Raw genomic sequence first — 25,412 nt, 5'->3', positions numbered from 1 at the left:
AGCTGTGGGAGACCCTCCGCCCGACCTACCTCCCGAGGCGCCTCCATTGCTGTTTTCTTCTCCGGGGTCCGCTGCATCCCTGAAGGGACCAGGGTCACCTTGGCTGGGGCGTTGGTCTGAAGGGCCTTCTTGTAGGGTTGTTGGGAAGATGGGGAAGGAGGGCGCTTCTCTGGGAGGCGCACCGATGCCTCGCGGGATCGGGACCGAGACTTGAACTTGCAACGGGATCTCGAACGGGTGTCCGACCGAACTTTTCTGGTTTCCTTCGTTGGGGCGCGCGACGTTCGGGTCTCCGCCGTATCTGTGGCAGTGGTCGGGTCGCTGGGGGGTTGGAGTTCACGCTGCTCTTTCTCGAGAGCTTTCCGCACCCATGCTTTGTTCAGTGTCTGCCTAGCACGTCGCGGGCAGTTTGGATCCGCTATAGGGTGGGTGCCGTCACAGGATCTGCAGTGTGGGGTGCACGGATGTGACGGCGTGGGGTTGTCAGTACCGCACGTCGCGCAAATGACCACGTGCGGCGTAGGACAGTAATCAGCCCAATGGCCGAGCTTGTGACATATCTTGCAAACCAGTTGGCGGGGTCGATGGGGGTAGCAGCGGAGTTCAGCACCATAGAAACACACGTAGCGAGGCACTTTTAAGTCCTTCAAATGTTAGCAACGGAACGTTGGTTTGACCCATCATTCGTGCTTGAAGTATTTGAGTTCCAGGAGCCACAAGCTCATCCACTAGCTTGGAAGACGGTGTACCGGGCAAAAGGCCAGGAACAATTCCCTTGCATGAGTTGTCTGGGGCCGCAAAATATGTCGTGATGGGATAGACCCGCTGACCAAGGTTCAGCTCCCTCACCTTGTACAATGCGTCGGCTACGTGCGACTGGGGTGTGCTGATGATTGCCAAGTTCTGCTGAGGTCGCAGTCGGAATATGATGTCCTGACGATCCTCGGTGGTCAAGCCGGCTGCACTCCATAGAGCACTGGCGAGTTCTGGGCGCGTCCACTTACCGAGACAAAGTCCTCCGTGAGGCCGCAGAATTATCTTTTCATCGTGCAAAGGAAGTTGAGACAGGTTCTGATTCCGAATGCGCTTGCGTACGGTAGGCTGGGAGGCGTCCGGAATGCCCAAGATGTTCTCGGAGGGCTACGTCTTAGCGCGTATTTGACGGATGCGTCGCTTATGTATGACTGTCTTCCAACAGCTACCTGTGTCATCGTCAGTTTTGTCGTCGTAAATGTTCGGGGCAGCATCTTCCTCCATCCTTTCCCCGGTCGGAGTGTCCACCTCTCGCTGTTGGGAGGGAAAATTGGCGACGATGGGATCGGCGGCCACTCCCGCGGTATCCACCTCGGGCGTCTTCGTTGTTGTTAAGGAACGCGCGGCGGCGTTCTCCGTCGCCGATTGCATCTTCTGCTCGTTGGAAAATGACGTTGCGGTAGATAAATGCTCCATCGAAACAGAGCGGTGAATTGGCCGAAGGCCCTTTGCACGCCCGTTTAGAACATGGGCCTCGGAAGAGCTGGTCGCTTGGCGCTCTTGGTTCATGGTGTAGAAAACACGCCAAGGCAGCTATGGCCCCGGCAGGGGCAGCCGCGTTGGAACTGCTTCAAAGCTCACCACAGTGAAACCGGCCAGCCACCTCAGGTGCACAGGTAACAGGAGGGCAAGTCCGTAGATGATCGACGCTCGAACAACGCTGCCGCCGCTGTACCGTTGAGAAGTCGTTTCTGGAGCTCCTGGAACTCGATCTTACAGAAACATTGGACACTGCTCACCAGGTTCTCAACTAGACTTCCAGTTGATTGTGTTGAAGTGGAGGCATCTCGCGTATGCAATTACACGCTCAGCGTTACGCTGCTATTGAACGAGTACAGCCCCCAATTCCACGGCCACTGGAATCCGTGTGAATTTCAGTGGCGGCATATGGGTCATAATGAGCTAGCCATGGGGAAGCCGTTAGCAAGTGTGCGAGGTGAGGACGGAGAAGGCTTTGCTTTGAGCTAGGCTCCATGGGAAAGTAACTGCCTTCTGAAGTAAGCCGGTAAGTGGACGAGCGGTGTCGGCGAAATTCATATGGCTGTCGAGACCGATTTCACCTCGACAAGTCCAGATCGTCTTCTTCTGACTTTGGCGCCACACTTGATTGCGCCGTAACAATATATATTACAGTAAAGTGTAGCGGCGATAATCCTTGCTGCTATTGTAAATGTTGACTGCAAATACAAAGTATTATTTCGGCTAAACATCCTTTTTCACAATCAATGGTGTACGTGCTAAATTGAAAGGTGAAAAACAACGATAAAGTGCCGCAAACTCTAATTCTGGCTTTCTATAGACCATTCACAGTCGTTAGTTTGAGGAGCACAAAGAGATGGCGCTACCAGCTCTGACTGCTCTGCGGCGCCATAAGATGCCTTTTCAGTGCACCCAAGTGTCCTCTAAGTACACCCCGGTCAGAAAAAGTTAATGGGCCTAACCGGTCATACAATCTTTTTCAACAGCGCAAAAGACAAGTACGAGACGAGCGCACATACACAGCGCTGTGTATGTGCACTCGTCTCGTTCTTGGCCTTTGCGTTGGTGAAAAAAGAATGTCACACCAACTTGCCCAAGCTTCAACAGTGACTGGCATACAATATGTGAGTAGACCCGAATGACAATTGGAAATCAATTGGAGCGTTACACTTGACTGGCGGATAGTTCAATTGGAATTGACAGTTCCATATCGCCATGCCAATCGGTGCAGCATTTTCCAATTGGTCTCCAAATGGGAGTGCTTCTTAGTCCAGTTGGTTGCGCACATCACAACAGCGCTTTTGCAATTGGAATTCCAACTGCAATGTGTGTTATTCCAATTGGAATGTTTGGCAGTCCAATTGGTAGCACATTTCCAATTGGGATCGACCCATTGGAACATTGCTCTTCCAATTGGAATGTTTGGACATCCCTTTCCATTTGGAACGAAAAATGTTAGGCGTAACATAAAGAGACAGGAATAGAGCGGTGTGGATGAGATCGCAAACGAGGCTATCTGATATTCTAGTTCACATTAAAAGAAAAAATTACGCGGGTCTCACCCACTGTGGGAATCGATGTAAGCGAAGCTTTCTATGCTGTTTGCTTTGATTGACGATAATAAGCGGTGACGTTGAGGGTGAATGTTTAATTTCTTCAGCGTTTAGTCCAACACGAGAGTGGTGAGTTAATGTTAAACGTTACCTTCCGTGCACTACTGATGTTTGTCTGCGTAGTACACAGAACACACAGGGGGAGGTGTTTGCTTGAGGCGTTGTTGAGCGCAATAATTCACAACCTCCGAGATGGCTAAGCATATTCGTTGCCTCACATGGCACATCGCATCGTGGAAGAAGTATCGAACTTCAATTGAAATATGGGGCTGCACGAGCCAAAACTACAATGGGATCACAGGCACGCCCATAGTGTTCTTTCACGTATCCCCAACTCTAAGTGTACGAGCGTTTTTTTTATTATTTCGCCCCCATCGAAATGCGGCTGCCGCTGTCGCGATCAAACCCGTGACCTCGGGCAATGTCATAGCCGCAAAGCTGCCGTGGCGGGCACAGAAGTGTTGATTTGACGTGTGACCGCTTCCGTATAGTGCAGCCTATAGACCCTACGGTGCGCTTTAATGCGGCTCTGCATGCTCCTGTACGCCCGTAAGTTGTATGCTTGACAAATTTAGATGGTGTTTATTTTTCAGAAATAGCAGAAACGTGCCGTACCATACGGTATTAGCTTTGACGGGGCGGCTGGACACGGGACCTACGGCATGAGGCCTAACGGCCGGGGCGCGAAGCGCCGCAAGGAAGAGGCGGTCTGCTCGAGTCGGGTACCAAACAAAGAATGCCTTTATTCCAGCGAGGGGAAACTTACAGCGTTTGGCGCTGAGTGGTGCCCTGACGTAACGATTCGAAAGCGAAGCTGGAAGCCGATACAGGATATCACGTCACCTCTCCCTTGAGAGAAAAATGGGCCACTCGCTCTCCATATCCGTTAGGCCTCATGCCGTAGGTCCCGCGACTGGTCGCCCCGTCGAAGCTACTACAAAGTGGCGACGAGGTAAACCGTTCTTCTGCGTACTACTTGCCTCTACCATTCTATTCTTGCTTCCGGCATGTTACATCTGCTTCTCCGTCCACTTCAACTTTCCCGCCTTGGTGCTTGGTGCCCGGCATGGCGTTCGCACCCCCCATGCCGCCTTTCCTTGCGTTACCCGGTATTCCTTCGGTACCGTGGCCACGGGGAAACATTCCTTTTGCACGTTATTCAGGCGACCGGATGCGTGGCACTACAAAACGAGAGGAAGAAAGCCATTTTACTCAGTAATTTAGGCTTCGAGGGGCAGCGTCTCTGCTACGACCTGGCGTCGCAAACGGACCTGACAACTGCAACTTTCGAAGACGTTCTTCGCCTCTTCGACCGACATTACGAAGAAAGCACCAGTCCCCTGATGCATCGTATTATCTTCAAGGACAGAAAGCAACAACCCGTGGAAACCTTTCAGGACTTCGTCACCGCATTACAAAGGCTAGCACCTGCTTGTGCGTTCGACGCTTGGCACGACGAGTCTCTTCGTGACCGAATCTTGCAAGGCGTCGCATCAGCAAGAATACGAGAGAGGTTACTCTACGAAGGATCGTCCTTCACGCTCAAGAAAGCCGAAGAAATCGGACGAAGCGTGGAGCAAGTTGACAAGGAACTTCAAGTCTTCGACAGCTCGTATGTCCAGCGCGTCTCGACGCAACGCCAAGATGGCGTCGACAGCTGACGCAGGATATCACACATACCTTGAACTTGAATTTATGCCGTCTGCCCGTAACCGCTGTTGTGTCTATAGTAGTAGTTTCCTTGTCTTCTCACGTCAGCATTTTCGTATACCCCTCTTCTCACCCTTGTATGAGAACTGCGAGCGAAGAGTGGCAATGCTTTCATTCACTCTTTTCACGACTGCGTCAGTTCTACCCATTCTCTGCCTCCTCTCCCCCTCATATCTACCACTCTAGCTAGCTTCCCTCTTGACTTGCACTTAAGTGGAAAGTTAAGAGCTGCAATTTCGGCAATGCTTTTGCAGGGGCTCTCGGATAATTACAGCTGGCAAGAGGCTAATGTGCCGACACCGAGGAAGCTCCAGAGGGCACTGTGCACATTCGACGCAGTGCAAATGTCCAAACGAGTTTTTCGCGTCACCTTTTCTCTCTGCCGCGCTGCTGTCATGTACACACACGCTCTGAACCACCCTCTGACGCGGTGTGCCAGGCAGCAGCAGAAGTGGGAGAGTCAAAGGAAGAGGCAAAAAAAAAAGCTTCGCTTTAAAATGGTGCTGGGCAGACCATGAAATGCGTAGCGCGGATAACCGGTATACCATTAGTGTTACAGAATGAGTGTCAAGGGAAGGGAAGCGCAGTCGAGTACGGCAGATTAGGTGGGAGTGATGAAATTAGGAAATTTGCAGGCGCAAGTTCGAATCAGCTAGTGCAAAAGGGTGTTAATTGGAGATCACTGGGAGATGCCGTCGTCCTGCAGTAGACAAAAATATGATTATTATTACGATGATGAGTATAGGACCAGTTGGTATTAAGACAGTTCCGATTGGTCATCGTTGCGTGCTCAGTTGGTATAAACAGTTCCAATTGATCCTCATTGGATGTTCTATTTGGACATATATTTGAAGTATCATGATGACCAAGTGGTTATTCAAGAGTTTTGTGTTTGAATCTACAATTAGCAACAGGTCCCAAGTAGCCTAAATGCCATTTAGTTTTGATGGAACGTGATCCAATTGGTTTTTCAATTCGACCTAATTGATATCTGAACTGTTTTCAATTAGAAGTCACGCAGGTAAGCAACACCGTGAAACGACAAAATAGCTATTAAAATTTAATTGAACAATTAAAGCGCAAACACACAATTAAAGCGGATTCTGTACCATCTGTGTCACGTTTGGGACATACCCACTCTAGAGGATTGGCCAAGGGCAGGCACACTCCGAGTGGCACATACAGATTGGCTAAATAAAAAAAAATTAAGTAAATCTAGGAAACCGTTTTATATAATTTACTATTCTACTGACAGATCCATGGGATTAGGAATGCCTGTGAGCCGACGCTATATGTTCAGGTTTTATGTAGAAAGTTATTTTAGAGCGCAGCTCTTCGCAGTTCACATACGACTGCATAAGGACTGCGTGTGTTGGCAGCCTTTCGCGATGCGCAGCTTTCCTCAAGGATAATAAAAATTAACTCTTCCGCCAGCCTTGTATCGCTAACCTCCAAAGATGGGACTTCAGCCCCGGAACGTCGGCATGCATGGATGTGTACGAGTACCGATTGCTACACAGTGACGACGGAAGTAGTGCCCCATCCTGGCATAGTAAGTTTACCGCACCTTACCTAGGCACATCCCAACTCGCACGCAAACTTACGCCTACTCTATCGCCAACGTATCAAGAATAACAAAATGGGCCCACACTTCAATGAATGCGCCGAAGCATTTGTCATGGCGACTAGACCAACTACACGCGAATGTTTGAAGCTGAACGTTTCGTGACGGTCCACAGGGGGTAAGCGACAACTTAAGAGGAAGCTTTATCTCGGGTGCTCGTATCTAAATACATGTAAAAGGATAACTCGTTTTTCTCAGCAGCCACTGCACCAAATTTGACGAGGTTTGTTGCATTTTAAAAAAAACATAAGATCTAGTGAATGTTGGTTTCGAATTTTCGATTCAGGTTGTAAATTTTTTATTAAATATTGGCAAAAATCGAAAATTTTCAGAAAACGAATCTGAATTCAGCAATATGGAGCAGCAATATGGAATTCAGCAATATTCAGCAATAATTCAGCAAAAATTCAGCAATATGGAAATACAGCTTTTGCAGAACCCCTGTACACAACGCAACAAATTCACGTAAGATACAAATTGAAATATCAAATTTGTCCTCATGGAGAGATCTAAAGGATGCCGTTTACAGAACTGCGATATCTGTTCTTGATGCAGAGCTACGAGTTTGTAAACAGTGTGCTTCTATTTCTATTTCAAACTTTCGAATTTTTTAGAATTCTTGTAATTAAATTCATGCCCCAAATCGAAATCCCGCTTCCAGCAGTCGCTAGAATTCACTTTTATCTCTCAAATGCAAAAATTTAATCAAAATCGGTCCAAGGGTTATCTGAAAAAAGCGTTTTTGCGTTTTACATGTATTTCAATATGCCGCGTCGAAGTTGGGACAGAGATAAAGCTTCCTCTTAAAGAAAAACTGCAGTTGGCAACCAAGGCACACGAACCGCGAGGAGTTGTGTTACTCCGCTAGCCAATAACAGAAGCAAACTAAGTCGTCGTCATACATGTCGTCATACGACGTGTTCAAAATGGCATCGTACTTGATTCCTCCGGAGCGTCTGCTGCCCTTGAAGAGTCTTGTCATCGGCAGAAGCGATGAGGTGTGCAATAGACAGGGACACAGTGTATGGAGTCCGAGCATTTCGCTCGTCAAACATCCACGGTAAAGTCCATTTCACTGCTGAGTCCGTTTTACTCATAAAACTTCAATGCCAACTCAAGCGAAACTTGACCCTAAATAGTTGCAGCGAAACAAGCGTTTTAATTCAGTTCAATAAGAAATCCGTCTTTCTCACCGTGCGACGGCGCATGCGCCCTGCCCTAGCGGATCAGTCGCGAAACGTTTTGGAAGGGACGCACGCGCGGCCACGCGGCCACATATCGGGGGAAGGTACCCCCGAAAAAAAAAATAGACAAGCGCACGGACGCTCACTGCAGCGAACACCTGTGCCATGCACTGCGTTGAAACTCTGCTGGTAGCTCGACGCAGGTGCGGTGCCGAAAGCGTGCGTAGCGTAAGACTGCGACTCCACTTCAATATAGAAAAGGGCTTCGTCAGGACTGCGCCGTGAACCACGTAGTTGCCGCCTTGCATTGACGGCCGTCACGTTTATCAATAAACCCCTACGTTACACTTGGGCGACGCTTCATAAACACGTTGCTGACGCAGTCTTCTTGCAGCGTCGGCCCACTCTTGCTGGTGGTGGCAGCCAGGGGCGTAGCAAAGGGCGAGGGGGCTGAAGCTCCCCCCCCCCCCGAAATTTTTTCGTGCTGTCATGCACCTCCGACCAAAACAACCCTGGCGCCGGAAATCATTCAGGATTTTGTACTAGAATGTCTTTCTCACGCTCGAAAAGATATTTCGGCGCGAACATTGCGAACTCGGGCTGCATTTCGTGGCAACTCCCATGCACCAGGAGTCACATAACGCAAGGAGCCCCATCCAAGCGCCAAGTTTCAAGGGCGTTTTGATGATGGCGAACGGGCTCGTCGCAATATCTCGCGGAGGCCGCGGAATCTACATAGCGCATGGATTTCAATTCCGAAACTTTATGGGCATAAAATTATCATAAACTTTTGATGCGAAAGGTGCATTGACATTTCCAAAGTCGTGCTTTAGATATTAAATTTAGGAACTTTGTGGGTTTAATGTTCTTATAAACATTTGATACCAAAGGTGCATTGACTTTTCTAAAGTCGTACATCGGACCATACAACGAGACAGGCCAAATCTACACACTATCAAACAAGTTGGCAAAGCACGCAGCGAGGTCCTATCAGACGAAACGTTGTGGTGGTTCGTTTACGCAGTCACGTCGCAGAAAAGAACATCAACATTTTTTCGGCTCCGCCAAAGCTTGATGTCAGGATAGCAAAGCCTGCAAAGGTGGCTATGTTCCTATTTATTTATTTTTTCTACTTTGAATTTTATTCGCGAGTACACATTCAGCCTCTTCAATTTTTTTGTCCTCGCTACTCGCGGGCTGCCAGAGCCAGCCAAAGCACACGCATTTTTCTTGTGGTGCACCGACCACCGCGCGGCGCACTTTGGTGCGCGTTCATTTTTCTCTGGCCGCGCGGATTTTGGCCTGCCAAAGTTTTGGATCCTTTCTGGTTAGCAGACTACAAAAAGAAACAATAGTCGCTCGCCGCCATCTCTGTGGGGACTCGATGGATTGCAACGCCCCCGCTTGAGTGCATCACCTCGGTTGATGTTATTGCAACCTCTCCGGAAAGTATTTTGTCTCGCCGGTGTTGGATACTGAGCAGTGTGCAGGTTCTCTGTGGACCAAGCGTCTCACGTTTTCTTCGATGTTCCTTCGGTGGCCACATTAGGTGCAGGCATTCGATTGTGGCCAACATGCTTTTTCCTTCGCAATTTTTTTTCATTTCGGTAACCCCGCCCCACGAAAGAAAGGCATTGTCGCGGCGCAGCGAATTGTCGCATGGTGAAAGTTCGATTTTGTTACTTCGTTTACGGAAAGTGAAGGGCCACGGGACTCTGATACTCTTATTATATTATTGCGATAGCCATTATATGGACACTTCAGGCGCATTCCTGCCTTCGCCCTCACCTTCAGTGTAAACTCCAAGAGCTGAAATCGAAAGTTAGACGGCAGCCCGTCTGGCCGGAAAAATGCATGTTGAATAAACGCGAAAAGAGTGCGTGATTTCAAGGGCTGAACAACTACTACTACAAGCAATAATATCGGAGTGCAAGGCTAAGGTCCGTATGCTGGAAAATGATACCTTCTATGCCCGCCGCCGACTAGAGCTCCTGTGTCCTGCCGATTTTGCTTCAGTACAGTTGCACGCTTACTTTCAAGCAAGCGTGAGAACACGAAATAACGACGTCGCGCACCATGCCAAGCTGCAAAGACTACGACCATCCTGAAACGGTACGTCCCGAAGTTTACCAAAAGAGGCTGTACGCATTCTTTCTTCCTATAAACCTGACAAAGTGGAACTCTCGGTCCTGATACTTGGTCCAAACTTTAGCACAGGGCCCACACGAGATACGAAGTAGCTGATTTGTGCTGTTGAAAAGGCTGGTAAGCCAAGTCGATGCTACTAGACGTGACGAAGGTCGCAAGCGTGTTATTAACGTGCTTTCTAGGCTTCAAAACCCTTCTTAAAACTCCGCGCTGTCGCTAGAGGAACGTGAGGCTACCGGCCGGCTTTGAAGCAATCCAGACATCATCATTCTTCCGGCTGACAAAGGAAACGCAACTGTTTTGCTGGATAGTGGCGACTACACCAAAAAGATGCTGGCACTGGTTAGTGACGAGAATACCTATACTCGCCGGAACCGTGATCCCACAGAAAAGCTGCAAACAGACTCCCAGAGGCTTCTAGCTTACGACTTCCATTTGGTCCCACCCCAGCATAAATCACTCTATTACCGACTACTTTGTCGCAACGGATCAGCTACTGCACTTTATGGCCTACCAAAGATACACAAGCAAAGTGTTCCTATGCGGCCCATTGTCAACTACGCTCGTTCACCTCTTCACAAACTTTCCGGTTTCTTACACCGGATCATTTCGCCACTCGTTGGAAAAAGCAGCACTCACGTACCCAATTCTGGCGACTTTATTGAAAAGATACGGCACGTTCTTCCTGCTCATGATGACGTCATGGCCTCATTTGATGTTAAGTCACTATTCATAAGTGCTCCAGTAGAACTGGCTGTAAAGGTTTTCACCGCTGCCCTCGAAGCTGACGGGTTGCTGCCCGATGATTCTCCGATTTCCATTTAAGACCTGTCTCATCTCGTAAGTTCTATTTCTCAAATACATACTTCGTCTTCCAACAGAATTTTTACCTGCAAACGCATGCTACGGCTATGGGTGTATCTATATCAGTTTCTGCTGCGAATCTGGTCATGGAGGACGTCGAACGTCAGGCGTTTGTATCTTTTACCCCTTCTCCAAAGGTTTTCCTGGAATATGTATCTGATTGCTTCTGCATAATTCACATGGATGCTTTCGCTGCCATCACTGCTCGTCTTAATAGCGTGGAACAGGCGATTCAGTTTACTGTGGAGCAAGAAGCATCCGGTTGTCTATACCGTTTCTTGATGTTATTGTCAAGCGTGGTGACTCTGGCCTTTCTTTCAACGTCTACAGGAAGCCCACACATACAGGCCGGTACCTGCATTTTAACTCTATACATCCGCTTTCACACAAAAGGTCTGATCGTGCTACGCTGTTCCAGCGAGCAAAAGCCGTTTGCACGAGGCAGCGTGACTGCGCGCATGATATTGGGAGCAAAAGATTTAGGAACCTGTGCCTACCCTCCATCCTTTTTGTCCTCAGTAAGGAAAGAAGTGTCACTCCCAGAAAGCGTTCTACGTCGCTTCTGAAGAAGTGAACTGCCATTCCATATGTGTCTGGCACAAGTAAGACCATCGCTCAGGCGAAATGCGAAAACACCCGTGTACTTAGATTTACGCGCACGTTAAAGAACCCCAGGTGGTCGTAATTTCCGGAGTCCTCCACTACGGCGTGCCTCATAATCAGAAAGTGGTTTTGGCACGTAAAACCCCATAATTTATTTTTTTAAAGGCCATCGCTCGTATCATGCGCAGGTACGACGCCAAATTGCGCATGTGCCAACCCGAAAACTAAGAAACGTTTTAGTAAGCGTAAAAGACAAATTGCCACAGGAAAATTTCCCCGGTGTAGTCTATGCCATAACGTGCGAGAACTGTGATTACAAGTATATCGGAGAGACAGGTGACTTCAAGAAACGTGTGAAACAGCATGGGTATAACGTCAAGAAACCGCACGTGGCCTCGAATGCCCTTACTGAACATGTTGAATCTACAGGTCACAATACTGACTGTATCCTGGCCAAGGAAAAGAAGCTTGCGTCACGCCTGAATCTAGAATCCTTGCACATACAGACCACGGCCTACACGCTGTCGGGCCCTTGGGCCCTCTCTGCAGCGCGCACGGGGGAAGCCTTTGAAACGCGCGCCACAACGGCACTCGTCGCATGCAGCATGCGCACCGATCGCGTATCGTGAGAACTCGCGCGGGGAACGCCGGGAAGGCGGCTGCCCGATAAGAAGGCAGCGGAGACGGCACTCGGTTTTTTTTCTTCTCCGGTGCGCGGGCCTAGGGAAGCGCTGGTGGGGCGTGGCTCGTCTAGGTTTCTTTCCGAGCGTGCTGCAGAGCAGGGGGATAAGCGTTTTGTGTCCGCGGAAAGAGTGCTCTTGTTGTTCGCTTTTGGAACTGTGTCTGCGCGCCTGGTTCGGTGCTTGCTTGCTTTCTGCGCTTTATGCATTCTGTTATCGACCGAAAGATTGTGTTGGTTGATGGTCTGTAACGGCCGTTCTTTCGTCGCTCTCTTTGGCTCGTATATTTGGTTGCCTCGCTGTTTTGCTGCTTGCTTCTTTGCTTTTGCTGCTTTTTGCTGCTTTGCTTCTTTGCCTTGTTCTTTTCTGCTATTGGCCGCGAGGCCGCGGTAATTGTTTGAGCGTTACATTCTATTGTAAATTAAAGCGGTTTTTGTTCCTTGCGCCTTTGGCCCTTCGTCGTGCTGGTCGCGGCTCGCGGACCCCCTGAGCGAAGGCGAGGGGCCTTCAACGCTAAATAGGCATGACGGGGCACTTGCGACGGCGTACACTCGCTGCTTGAGTCACGTATTGAAACGTACACTTAAATACGTTGTATCTCTGTTATGGGTTTTATTGCGAACAAAGCTACCATAGGGGGAGCTGAAACGTCATTAAATTTTCAGCTATCTTAGTCGGTGCATCTTCTCGCGCTTAATCATCAAACTTCAAGGGCGATAACGTCGTCACCGCGCTCCGCATGCTGTACGTGCGAGTGAAAGCGTCGCGGGGAGGGGGATAGGTGAGCCGACGATGGTGGATCAGTCTTGTGTGCGCAAGGGAGAAAAGTGGGGAGGAAGCGCGCCGCCTTCCGTCACGCGCGATACATCGGGGATAGTGGAGGAAGGGAGGGGGGCGGGCCTTAGGATTCTGTGACCTGTGAATCCGTGATTGCGCAACATGTTTATTTGCCTTGTTTGACGCATTATATGCAGTGACTTTTGTTTAGGTACGTAGATTTATTGGAGACTTGTATGTATATTTAAATATCTTGTTGCGAGCTTTTGTGTATACATGCAGTGAACTTTGTTTCCAGTGACACTTTTTTGCCCGTTATCAATCTGTATCTTCGCATTTGCACATTCCATTGTATCTTCGCATTTCTAATGTATGTGTTGCAGAACTCCTGCTTTCTATATGTTCTCTCTGCTACGACTATAATTTTTGTGCAATTATTCGCGATACACGAGCGGTCACAGCTGCTCCTGTGCAATACATTGGAATGAAGGTCAGCGTCATTGATATTTTTTCCTGGCCGTTGCATATGTGCAAAAATGTAAGGAAGGTTCTTGAATTACAAAGCTTCATTGAAGTATTTATTCTCAACTTGTTCATTTCATGGCCTTCACGCTTTTCATATCAGCGGCTTGCACTCCTTTGCTGGTTTCGAACTGATATATTTCTAAAGTTCATGTGATATTTTATTTTAAACAGACAAAAAAAGCTTAAAGCATTGATACCAGTTATTTCTGGCACAGTTTATTGGGATATACGAATATATTCTTTTAAGAAATACATATTTTACATGCCTCGACAGTGTGTAGCGCTCAAGAAATTGTTTGCAGCGTCTTTGGCAATGGCAGTGCAGTTATCATTGATGTATTTGATCCCTCGACAAATTCTATAAGGAGCTGGCTGAGCTGGAACAGTTCGCGAGAGAACTACACAGCCTATAAGCGGGGGCTTATACCGAACACAGTTTTCTCTAATAATACTTTATGGTACGTGCAAACTGTACGTATGATGAAATTAAAGAAAAGCGAGAATCAGTAGTAACAGCCCATAATATATATGTCTGGATCACAGTTCTAGTTGTTAAAGTGGCTCGGCCGCTCATATTGACTCGTATCAGGGAAGAACAACGCGGCTCATATGTGCAGATATGTATGTTTTGCTACCTTTTGAGATTATTTCATATCAGTGATGCGCCGTTTCTATAATATCCGAAGCTAACAGCGATCTGAAGCTGTAGATGTAGATGTAAACGAATGCACCGCTTTGGCTAATCCGACGTGGCAGGCTGCGCTCGAAGGCAACTTGAATATGCAAAATATTTCTTCTTCATCATCATCATCATCAGCCTGGTTACGCCCACTGCAGGGCAAAGGCCTCTCCCATACTTCTCCAACAACCCCGGTCATGCACTAATTGTGGCCATGCCGTCCCTGCAAACTTCTTAATCTCATCCGCCCACCTAACTTTCTGCCGCCCCCTGCTACGCTTCCCTTCCCTTGGGATCCAGTCCGTAACCCTTAATGACCATCGATTATCTTCCCTCCTCATTACATGTCCTGCCCATGCCCATTTCTTTTCTTGATTTCAACTAAGATGTCATTAACTCGCGTTTGTTCCCTCACCCAATCTGCTCTTTTCTTATCCTTTAACGTTACACCTATCATTCTTCTTTCCATAGCTCGTTGCGTCGTCCTCAATTTGAGTAGAACCCTTTTCGTAAGCCTCCATGTTTCCGCCCCGTACGTGAGTACTGGTAAGACACAGCTGTTATAAACTCTTCTCTTGAGGGATAATGGAAACCTGCTGTTCATGATCTGAGAATGCCTGCCAAACGCACCCCAGCCCATTCTTATTCTTCTGATTATTTCAGTCTCATGATCCGGATCCGCAGTCACTACCTGTCCTAAGTATTCCCTTATGACTTCCAGTGTCGATCTCATTACTTATCGTAAACTGCTGTTCTCTTCCGAGACTGTTAAACATTACTTTAGTCTTCCGCAGAATAATTTTTAGACCCACTCTTCTGCTTTGCCTCTCCAGGTCAGTGAGCATGTATTGCAATTGGCCCCCTGAGTTACTAAGCAAGGCAATATCATCAGCGAATCGCAAGTTACTAAGGTATTCTCCATTAACTTTTATCCCCAATTCTTCCCAATCCAGGTCTCTGAATACCTCCTGTAAACACGCTGTGAATAGCATTGGAGACATCGTATCTCCCTGCCTGACGCCTTTCTTTATTGGGATTTTGTTGCTTTCTTTATGGAGGACTACGGTGGCCGTGGTGCCGCTATAGATATCTTTCAGTATTTTTACATACGGCTCGTCTACACCCTGATTCCGTAATGCCTCCATGACTGCTGAGGTTTCGACAGAATCAAACGCTTTCTCGTAATCAATGAAAGCTATATATAAGGGTTGGTTATATTCCGCACATTTCTCTATCACCTGATTGATAGTGTGACTATGATCTATTGTTGAGTAGCCTTTACGGAATACTGCCTGGTCCTTTGCTTGACAGAAGTCTAAGGTATTGCTGATTCTATTTGCGATAACCTTAGCAAATAGTTTGTAGGCAACGGACAGTAAGCTGATTGGTCTATAATTTTTCAAGTCTTTGGCGTCCCCTTTCTTATGGATTAGGATTATGTTAGCGTTCTTCCAAGATTCCGGTAAGCTCGAGGTCATGAGCCATTGCGTATACAGGGTGGCCAGTTTTTCTAGAACAATCTGCCCCCCCCCCCCCATCCTTCAACAAATCTGCTGTTACCTGATCCTCCCCAGCTGGCTTCCCCCTTTGCATATCTCCCAAGGCTTTCCGTACTTCTTCCGGCGTTACCTTTGGGATTTCGAATTCCTCTAGACTATTTTCTCTTCCATTATCGTCGTGGGTGCCACTGGTACTGTATATATCTCTATAGAATTCCTCAGCCACTTGAACTATCTCATCCATATTAGTAATGATATTGCCGGCTTTGTCTCTTAACGCATACATCTGATTCTTGCCAATTCCTAGTTTCTTCTTCACTGTTTTTAGGCTTCCTCCGTTCCTAAGAGCATGTTCAATTCTATCCATATTATACCTCCTTATGTCAGCTGTCTTATGCTTGTTGATTAACTTCGAAAATTCTGCCAGTTCTATTCTAGCTGTAGGGTTAGAGGCTTTCATACATTGGCGTTCCTTGATCAGACCTTTCGTCTCCTGCAATAGTTTACTGGTATCCTGCCTAACGGAGTTACCACCGACTTCCATTGCACACTCCTTAATAATGCCCACAAGATTGTCGTTCATTGCTTCAACACTAAGGTCCTCTTCCTGAGTTAAAGCCGAATACCTGTTCTGCAGCTTGATCTGGAATTCCTCTATTTTCCCTCTTACCGCTAACTCACTGATCGGCTTCTTATGTACCAGTTTCTTACGTTCCCTCCTCGGGACTAGGCTAATTCGACTTCTTACCATCATGTGGTCACTGCAGCGCACCTTGCTGAGCACGTCCACATCTTGTATGATGCCAGGGTTAGCGCAGAGTATGAGGTCTATTTCATTTCTAGTCTCGCCGTTCGGGCTCCTCCACGTCCACTTTCGGCTATCCCGCTTGCGGAAGAAGGTATTCATTATCCTCATATTATTCTGTTCCGCAAACTCTACTAATACCTCTCCCCTGCTATTGCTAGTGCCTATGCCATATTCCCCCACTGCCTTGTCTCCAGCCTGCTTCTTGCCTACCTTGGCATTAAAGTCGCCCATTAGTATAGTGTATTTAGTTTTCACTCTACCTATCGCCGATTCCGCGTCTTCATAGAAGCTTTCGACTTCCTGGTCATCATGACTGGATGTAGGGGCGTAGACCTGTACAAACTTCATCTTGTATCTCTTATTAAGTTTCACAACAAGACCTGCCACCCTTTCGTTAATGCTATAGAGTTCCTGTATGTTACCAGCTATATTCTTATTAATCAGGAATCCGACTCCTAGTTCTCTTCTCTCCGCTAAGCCCCGGTAGCACAGGACGTGCCCGCTTTTTAGCACTGTATATGCTTCTTTTGGCCTCGTAACTTCACTGAGCCGTATTATATCCCATTTACTGCCCTCTAATTCCTCCAATAGCACTGCTAGACTCGCCTCACTAGATAACGTTCTAGCGTTGAACGTTGCCAGGTTCATATTCCAATGGCGGCCTGTCTGGAGCCAGTGATTCTTAGCACCCTCTGCTGCGTCGCAGGTCTGACCGCCGCTGTGGTCAGTTGCTTCGCAGCTGCTGGGGACTGAGGGCCGGGGTTTGATTGTTGTGTTCATATAGGAGGTTGTGGCCAAGTACTGCACCAGGGTGGCTAATCCTGCTCTGGTGAGGGAGTGCGTTACCGGTTCTGGTCACCGGGATCAGGCCACACTCCAGGCCTGTTTGTGCAATTTTATCAACACGCGGATTTTTTTTAATCCGGTGGAAAATTGCCGGCACCGGGATTCGAACCACGGACCTCTTGCACGCGAGGCGGGTGTTCTACCTCTACGCCACCGCTGCACTTAACATACTTAAACATACTAAATATTAAACATACTTAAATAGCCATTTGGTTCTTCAAAAAAACAAAATTTAAAACCTTTTCCAATTTGGAAGCAATGCACTTACTTGTGCCTCGTGGCCACATCCACAAAGCTGACACAGTATTCCTTCTCTACATTCACTTCAGCAGGGAATACAAAAAGCGATGTGCAAGCACAGACATCAGCGACAGCGAACTCCAAGGCAGCCGCGTCGGTAGACGGAACTCATCGGGCCCTTTAGGCCGCGCTGTTACCAAAGCAGCGCACTCGGGCCTATTCACCCAGTACAATCGATGGGTGAACCCGGAGAAACCATTAATCCTTAATCGTGATCCACGAAACGCACAACCGACGCACACTCAACATGGAAGCTGGTACACAAATCAACCGGCGAAATCCCCGGCACCCTTCCAAAACGTTTCCAGTGACATGCGTCAGAGGGCAGCACAGGAACATCAATGAGGCGGATTAGGCTTTCACCGTTCCACTATAAAAGACGAGGGAGACTGTATTAAATTACGCACTTATAATTTTATTTTTGTGGCTTCCGCTTTATTTGGGTAACAGAGGAAGTTTCAATACGAAATATTTGCAACCTCGCGGAGGAACAGTGGCTGGCGGTTATGAGCGCGTGGGCGGAGCTTCACCGCAGACTTAAGTTGTATCCGACTTTTTAATAGCGATAACACGTCTTGCAGAACATCCACGTTCCAAGCATTGTGCGCATCAAGTACAAATCTATTGCAACTGAGCCTCCCGCAAGCGATTAAGCAAAAGGAATGTGCCTTGAAACGTTACTAAAGTCAGAAACATTACACAACTCTCCTTCAAAGTGTTTACCGAATAAAGAATGAAAAGCAAACGACACTGACCTTGATTTAATTTATCGTTTGGACAGCTTGGGAATACATTTTTAGTCCTGCATTTAGTACAAGCACCGTATACAAGGCATGCGGTGTTCGGACAAGGCGGTAGTGGTATGATAAAAGCGACGTGCAGCGCGAAGGACAAGGGCTGCGAGAGACGATATACACTGCGCTGACTTCCAACAATATTTTATTGCGTTGCCTACATCATGTGTGTATATATAAAGAGGGGGCATGCGTAGAAAATGAAAGACAAGCACAAAGGATGTTCTAACAGCAAGTCATTGTACTAAGAACATGATCACTTGAAAAAAAACGAACATTACTAGTTCTATCTGTTGAGATACATGACTTCACTAGGGGTCAGTGCGATAGAGGTGGCACTAACGCACACACTACCCAGTTTTCTGATGAAATCAGCTTCTATAATTTCCCGCGCTAGCTGTGAGCTCTGTCTTCCTAAAACTTCTGTATATTCAAAGAGGGGCACGCAGCCGCAGTCAGGGCAATGGCGGAAGCCCAAGTCGCCTTGAACAGTACGTGTTATGGACGTTGTTATAGTGCTCTTTGTCCAACATATTTACTGCCGCAAAACAGGGGAATCTGGTAAGCCACATTCGTTGCGCATGTCACAAAACGTTGCCTGTGCTCGACAGAGGAACAACTCTGACGTGATTTAGGCGCATGTACACTTTTACAGAGCCTTGCCAGCTTTTCCGGGGTTGAGAAAACGACTGCGATTACTGCACAATCTTTTTTTTAGCCTATGCGAGACATCACGCACATACGGTAGTACCATTCTCTGTGGTACTATGGTAGTACTGCAAACCTGCGTCTTTCAACCGGCTGGTTCCTTGACTGAGCGGGCTCATCACGCTTTGTGCGGCTCAGAAGCTGTTCCGCTATGGCTGAAATCTCCGTGGCTGAAATTAAGGCCAACGGGTAGCCAGCCCAAGAAAGGCGATCAACCTATGTTGCATCTTGTGTGAGCAATATTTATTGAGGCTGTTAGCGAGGCATAACTGTATAATAGCTCATTTAACGAGCTTTGAGTGGGCAAGAGTGGCTTCATACTTCTCGGTTGGAAGCACCAGCACAAATGTTTGTTGGCAAGGCACAGCCTGAGATCTAGAAAGGGCAAGGAACTATAAATGGGGACCTCATGCGTAAGTTCTACAGGCTGCAGCTCTTTCTTAAAGATCTCCAAGACTCCCGAAGCAGCATAGCGTGACCAGTGCAATCAATAAATACCAGGTAGTCGACCACAAACCTGCACACTTTAACAACAGGAGACGCGTCTAGGTGGCCTTGAATACCAGGAAGGTGCTTAAACGATCGTTCAAGAGAGCACTATAACAACGTCCATAACACGTGCTGTTCAAGGCCACTTGGGCATGCGCCATTTCCGGGACTGCGGCTGCGTGCCCTTCTTTGAAGATACGGAAGTTTTAGCGAGACAGAGCTCACAGCTAGCGCGGGAAATTATAGAAGCTGATTTCATCAGAAAACTGGGTAGTGTGTGCGTTAGTGCCCCCTCTATCGCACCGACCCCTAGTGAAGGCATGTATCTCAACAGATAGAAATAGTAATGTTTGTTCTTTTCAAGTTATCATGTCCTTAGTACAATGACTTGCTGTTAGAACACCCCTTGTTACTGACTTTCATTTTCTGCGCATGCCCCTCTTGTATATATACACATGATGTGGCAACGCAATAAGATATTGTTTGAAGACAGCGCAGTGTATGGTCGTCTCGTAGTCCTTGTCCTTCGTGCTGTAGGTCGCTTTTATCATGGATTACCAACTAGCCCAAGCAACCTCCCAGCGGTAATGGGCATCGAAAGGGCTTACATGTTGAAACGAACGGCGTGGGTTAGCGGGCACCATTGCTGCACCACTTTAACGAATGGCAGGGTGCAGCACCTCGTGAACTCGTTCAAGTGGTACAGGCGAATCGAACGTACCGCCAGGTCTTCGTGAGGTACCGTCAGAAATCGAACGTACCGTCGGGCGGGCGTTCAAAGTATACGCGCCTTTGTTCATAGGCGACGTGCCAGGCACGAAAGGGAGCAGGGCGCCGCGGCGGAAAAATTTTCGGGGTGGGCTGAAGCGCGATAGCTCCCCCACCCCCGCCCCCTTTGGCTACGCCACTGGCCTTCAGGCAGACCAAGGGCTTGCGCAGGGTAATACTTCTATATTATGCACCAAGCATGGGATACTTAACAGGGAATAATGGAACGTCAGCCCCCAACCCGCGGAAAATCCTGGCTATGCGCGCCTGATAGATAGCCCCGCGGGTAAGTGCGCGAAGTACCCTAATAATCCTAATCGCCCACTAATATTTTTCGCAGATGAACAGCACTTCGTAAGTCTGCAGTAGATGCGTGAGACCAAACGCTAATGCGAGGGACGACCGCAGGAGACACTCGGCACCTTACCAGGGCAAGCTTGCTGAATACGTCCAGCCAGCCAGAGCCGCTGAGCGGCACTCGTCTGCTGGCTCGCCTGCAGTCCCTTGCCTACGTCCGACGTTCACGCCCTGTGCGCCGCTGTCGGCTTACGTTGCAATGTTCTACCGGTTCTCTCCTCCCTGCTTTCCGACGCCTTGTCCTGAAGGCAGCTAGCGCCGTTCGCGCCGCCGTGGTGTTGGCAACTCTCCCGGCCTCTTTATTTCTGGACCGGTTCCCACGCGCCAAACGCCGTTATCGTGGAAAGCGAGCATTGGCGCTGGCTGAGAGAAAAATGTACAAAACCGAAGAAAAAAAAAAAAAGACTACCCCTGGCGGGACTCGAACCCGCAATCCCCGGTTTAGGAGACCGATGCCTTATCCATTAGGCCACAGGGGCACGACGAAAACGTATCACGAAGAATGATACTTATGACTTAAACAGGGCGTATTCAACTGGTGCATTTGTCGTGTGGCATGAAATGCTGCGCTCGTGTTAACCGGACTCGCACTGCACACTTTTCAGGCATGCTCCAGGGCTGACGACGAAACCTCATTGAAAGACACGAACCGGGTGTACATACAAGAACCCGTTCGCAGTTCTTGCGCTGAGGAGCCGTAAGAATTTCGACTTCGCAACTGCACACGTACTACGTGTACGTGGCTTCGATCGATCGATATTCTACATCCCAGCATATAGTACGCTCGTACTATATGCTGGGATGTCTATGTCTAGCCTATGGAAAATACTAGCTCAACGAAGCTTTTAACCTTTATAGAAGTGCAGCTATGTCAGATTTCAATGTGTGTTTCCCGTACATTCGGTATTTTGTGCGCATCTGGACGTACGTACATATGAGCAGTAATATTACGATCATACACCTCGATATCTGCGCCGTGTAACGACTACGAATAACTATGTTCGATCACAGAGGTTCTATTCGTTGCCGAAGGAGCTATGCTAAGGTCGCTCGAATGTTCACCTCGATTCCCTTCAACACCTCACGCAAATATACTCGCTCAGGCTATGCAAGCGTTTGCACCTATGATATTCTAGGCATTGTTCTGGGCCACTCTACCCATGAAACCAGCGAACACTTTAGAAAAGCTGCCGGGTTTTGATCATATTTCACGTCATAGCAATGAATAATAATATACCTACTCAACTTTGGGAAACATTCAATGAAAAAACTCCTCCCACGAAGTTTTTTTCGCGCATTTGAAATGAGGCACACCGCACAAGAAAAGTATTGTGGAATAATTTTTGAAGAATGGGTGGGGATTCTACTGGCAGCAGTGCAGTACATGCTTCAACAAAATAACTCCTGTTAATTTAGAGATATTTATGTTGCTGAGGGTACCTCAACATATCACTTGATGAAATTTAAATTGTGTCAAAGCGCAGATGCAAATAAATACATGACGGCTGGTACATTATTTTATTGCAGGCATTCTTACATTGTCATGGTAACTTCATATAGAGTTGGTTATTGCTGTCCTTGGAAAAAACTGCTGCAATGAATTGTTACATCAAACAGCATATCGTCAAATATTGTGCAAGCTTCCCTACTATCTGGTAGAAATGTTAAATTGGGAAGCACAATTTCTGTGGGCAGCTTCGTCTAATCAGGGGACGTATTCCCGGACGACCACTTTCAGAAATGTCACTTTCACTGCACACTTGGCTGGTTGAGCCAAAACTGAATGGACTGAAATGAGCACTACATCAAGCGAAAGGGATAGTAATTCGCTGAAAGTGATAGTCTGAGAATACATTCCCAGATGAATAGTTCAAATATGACAAGGAGTTCAATACAAAAGTTACTGCCTTTTCTGGAGCATTCAAATTTGTTGATGTTAGATTTTGTGTACAGATACCTGCACGTCAGCACACAAAATAAAATTTATGGGGGAGACTGCTGGATTACATGAATGATGAGCCATTTGCGAGAGGACATAAGGCACAATCAAATCAGGGACTACATTGGAATGCGCAAGCTCAATGCGTATGCTGGTTGCTCTGTATACGCATAAGCTTATCTAGGACAAATAGTGTTCATAGCAACTACAGGTGGCCTAGTAAAATGTTAACTCTGACGATGCAGCTGTAAATCATCTGGCCATTTGTTCTTGGATGGCAGCCAATGAAACCTAGCTGGTCACACCCATCGAGAAGGATGTTTATTTAGTGGCTACGCTTGATTCCCAGCTTGAACCAGTGGCTTACAAGTGCTCCTGACAAAACCACAGTTCTGTTTAACTTGTGCCTGTAAGGATGTTCTTGCTTGGGGTGCACCGAACGTGCTGGGGACGTGGTCTGTTGTTTTGCCCCCGAAATGCACTTGCTTCAGTCAGCAACTGGAATCAGTCAATCTGATCATTGCATTTTGTGAGACCAGGAAGCAGACTCTACTGGAATAGCTAAGCCAGTCTCAACTGGCACAATTTGTAGCTGGGACGTGCCTAAACTAGTACAAGATGCAATCAGAAGTGTGCCTTATAGACCACTCTGACCAGCATCGGCTGGATGTCAACCTAAACTAAAATTTTAAGCCTAATAGGTCTTCCTCTATAATGTTAAACCGTTACTAATATGGAAGTCGCCTGCGGATATGCAGTGATAAATTGTGGTTGAAAAGCATGCTGGGAGGTTTCTTCACATAGAATTACAGCAACAGCATTAGAAGGTCCTCCCAAATCTTGGACAGTTGATGATGAAGTACGTACTAACATCCTATAGAAAGATGTTACACTTCAAAGTTCTTGTTATATATCTACCACACAACTAAACAAGCATTGACAAAGACATTTAGGTAAAACAACCTTACTACTTGTCATATAAAAAAGATAAATTCAGAACATACTACTGCTGTATTTAATTACTGCCGTATTTAACATTTAATTAATTTTAACGAGAGATGGCAAGCCGCCCTCCTCAGCGAGGCACCCGAAGACCAGGAGTGGGCCGTCCAGCGGGCCAGGGCCGTTGCCGAGGATCTCGAAAGATTTTCCTCGGGCGATGGAACTCTGGCAGCCTAGCCCCGGGCACCAACATCAACAACCGTTGGACAAATAAAGTTTATTCCTATCCTATCCTATTCTCACACCACTGATTGGTTTAACATGCTACCAAAACAAGCGCTAGAAGTAAGAGGTATTTCATGTGTCCCGTACGTCGTAGAAGGTATTATAGAATGAATTAAATTTGTTAGCTCTTGCCTTTCTTGTTCATTCTGCGAGTACCAAGAATGTTTATCAGTGATGTATAATTTTGTAGTCATCTGATGCTTCTGGGACATGCCTAAACTAGTACAACTGGCAATCAGAAGTGTGCTTTATAGACCACTCTGAGCAGCATCAGCTGGATGTCAACGTAAACTAAAATTGACTGAGGACCTTAACAGGGAGAGTGTAAGAGTGGGGTTGAAGATTAATATGCAGAACAACAAAGATAATGATAAATAACCGGGCAAGGGAACAAGAGTAGAGTTCAAGATCGCAAGTCAGCCTCTAGAGTCTGTGGAGGAGTATGTTTACCTTCGTCAACTAATCACAGGGAACCCTGACCATGAGAAGGAAATTCAGAGAAGAATAAAAATGGGTTGGATCGCATACGGCAGACATTGTGAGCTCCTGACTGGGAGCTTACCGTTATCATTGAAAATGAAAGTATACAATCAGCGCATTTCACCGGTGCTGACATATGGGGCAGAGACTCGGAGACTGACAAAGAAGCATGAGGACAAGTTAAGGACCGTGCAAAGAGCAATGGAACAAAGAATGCCAGGCATAACTTTAAGAGACAGAAAGAGAGCGGTTTGAATCAGAGAGCAAAGGGCATAGACAGTATTCTATTAGACAACAAGAGAAAAAAGATGGCACTGGGCCAGGTCATGTAATGCGCAGATTAGATAATTGTTGGACCATTATGGTGACAGAATGGGTACCAAGAGAAGGGAAGCGCAGTGGAGGACGGCAGAAGACTAGGTGGTGCGATGAAATTAGGAAATTTGCTGGTGCTAGTTGGAATCGGTTGGTGCAGGACAGGGGTAATTGGAGATCACAGGGAGAGGCCTTCATCCTGCAGTGGACATAAATAGGCTGATGATGATGCTTCACATGAGCTTATGTTTATCATGACAGACAACTAATGATGTTGAAGTAATTACTGTAGTAAGATATAATTAATGTTGCAACATAAAAATATAATTTTTGTTTGCTGCCTATATTTTCCTCTTGTCGCATAAGTACGCACATTTGTCAGTAAAATTCCTTCCCAAGGACCTTTGCTGCGTCACACCTGTGTTCTCATAGTAACTATGATGATGTAACACTGATCATGTAATCAATGCAACCTCCCATGCCCTTTGGTGCTACAAGTATTAAATACTGTACAGGTTAGTACAGTAAAACAGAAATGGTGCTGTGTGTGAGAGTTATTTTAGGACATGGCTTCGCATTGCCATAAATATTGAAATTCTCATTCTGTATGGCTAGGCACTTAACTTTGGCAACATCAAACCTCTGTCGTCTATCTATCACATTTATTACAGGATAGCAACTTTCAGCATGACGCAGCATGTGTAGCCACACACTGTCGTAGTTGCCTTACATGCCGACCATGGCAACATGGAGACAGCCATCTTCCAGGCCGTTGCCAAATTGTTTCTTTTTTGGCTGGGGCAACAACAAGTGGCGGGGGGAGAGTATTCTACAAGTGTTCACATAGTGGACATATCCATTTTGTCTGCTGCAGTAGTTCTGATTGTCTGGGCTTGGGTATGCGTTGGAAGGAGGCAGGCGCCCCCAGCCAATTAGCACTTCAGCAGCAGACGAAACAGAGAT

General features: G+C 47.2%; 1 protein-coding gene and 1 non-coding gene across 2 annotated transcripts in view; both read right to left on the bottom strand.

Annotated features, from left to right (window-relative positions):
- The window catches only part of LOC142584722 (heat shock protein beta-1-like), a 61,704-nt gene extending 40,943 nt beyond the window's left edge, over positions 1–20,761 (bottom strand). The window contains exon 1 of the mRNA XM_075694942.1: positions 20,559–20,761. The gene's annotated coding sequence lies outside the window, so the exon portion shown is untranslated. The remainder of the gene's footprint in view (positions 1–20,558) is intronic.
- A 133-nt stretch (positions 20,762–20,894) lies between these two features.
- Positions 20,895–20,967, bottom strand: TRNAR-CCU (transfer RNA arginine (anticodon CCU)). Its single transcript has one exon. It is a non-coding gene; the product is annotated as a tRNA-Arg (tRNA).
- Positions 20,968–25,412: the final 4,445 nt, after the last annotated feature.

The sequence above is a fragment of the Dermacentor variabilis genome, chromosome 6 (genome assembly GCF_050947875.1).
Source record: "Dermacentor variabilis isolate Ectoservices chromosome 6, ASM5094787v1, whole genome shotgun sequence".
NCBI classification, from domain to species: domain Eukaryota; kingdom Metazoa; phylum Arthropoda; class Arachnida; order Ixodida; family Ixodidae; genus Dermacentor; species Dermacentor variabilis.
The sequence above is the reverse complement of the archived record's forward strand: the minus strand, read 5'-3'. Positions and strand labels throughout refer to the sequence as shown.